Source organism: Orycteropus afer, unplaced genomic scaffold (genome assembly GCF_000298275.1).
Source record: "Orycteropus afer afer isolate SDZICR_OR568_19922 unplaced genomic scaffold, OryAfe1.0 scaffold00102, whole genome shotgun sequence".
In the NCBI taxonomy this organism is placed as follows: Eukaryota; Metazoa; Chordata; class Mammalia; order Tubulidentata; family Orycteropodidae; genus Orycteropus; species Orycteropus afer.
In genome coordinates this window covers 7,269,201-7,270,495 of record NW_006921689.1, presented here as the reverse complement: position 1 = coordinate 7,270,495, position 1,295 = coordinate 7,269,201, and positions in this window count along the sequence as shown.

Below are 1,295 nucleotides of genomic sequence, written 5' to 3'. Positions count from 1 at the left end.
ACCTTCCTTCTGAGGAGTGGCTGGTGGGTTTGAACCACCAGCCTTCTGGTTAGCAGTCAAGCACCTTAGGCACTATGCTACCAGAGCTCCCAATTTCCTCTAGTATCTGGCAAATTCCTCCCATCCTGCTTCAAATCACCACTTAATCAATGCCTACTTTGGAATATCTTTCCTAAGCCAGCCTCTACTCTGTGTTCTCAGGAAGTATAAAACACTCAAACCAAACTCACTGCTGTCAAGTGATCCCAATATAGCACATTTTGTGGATATTGTTTCTATCTCTTCTCCATTAGACAGAACATTTCTTAAGGATAGGGATATTTTGTTATTGTTGTTTTCCTATTGCCTCACTAAATACACATTAGGCTCTCAAATAGTATGGAGAGATCAATATTAATCTATGGCCCATACTTTGAAAACCACATTACAATGAATCCTGAAGTGAAAGTTACAATCTGTTGTTGAAATATGCTGCTAATTACCTAAGGCATTTTATTCTATTGTTTTGAGGATCACTGCAACAGAGCTTTTAATGACAACAGTTCAAAAAAAGCTAAATTGAGAAAGAAACATCTCTTTAGTGGAAACATTGTACAGCAAGAAGCACATGCACTTAGGAGGCAAGAGTATGGGATTCTTGCCTCTGTTTCTACGCACAATTTATAGGACTTTCTTTGTCTGCAAAATGAAGGAATTGAGTTAAATACCTCACATGTTTCTCCAGCTCTGTGATTCCAACAATTAGTGATTGTCCATCTCTTGCTCCTGCTGCTTGGCCATATTTTGTAATGATAATATTTTCTAAAACTTAATGTTGTTAATATCTAAAAAGATCTGAATTACTAGCATGTTAGTTGCATAATTGTGACTTTATATGTGAAGCTCTTGACATTTTTGTAGCATACCAGTACAATAGAAATATTACTGTAATCACTGAGGACCCTCATCATCTGAGGATGCACTGCCATTGTATGATACATCATTTAATCAGATTGCAGGGCTGCCACAGCAAGAGAAGGGAACAAGGGGACTCTTGCGTTCTGTCTTAAATAATTTGCCTGGAAATTATACACATCATCTCCATGTTTTATAGGCCACAGCAAATCATATGGCTATAAGTTACTACTGGGAGTGAGTGGCTAGAAAGAGATGAAGCAGGAATCTTGGTATATCATATATTTATGAATGAAACAAAACAAAACAAAACAAAAACCTGCACTTTTTTTAACCTGTTCTTCCCCCCTCCTCATTTGTGAATGTCATTCCACAGTATTATATAATTATAATATATTATA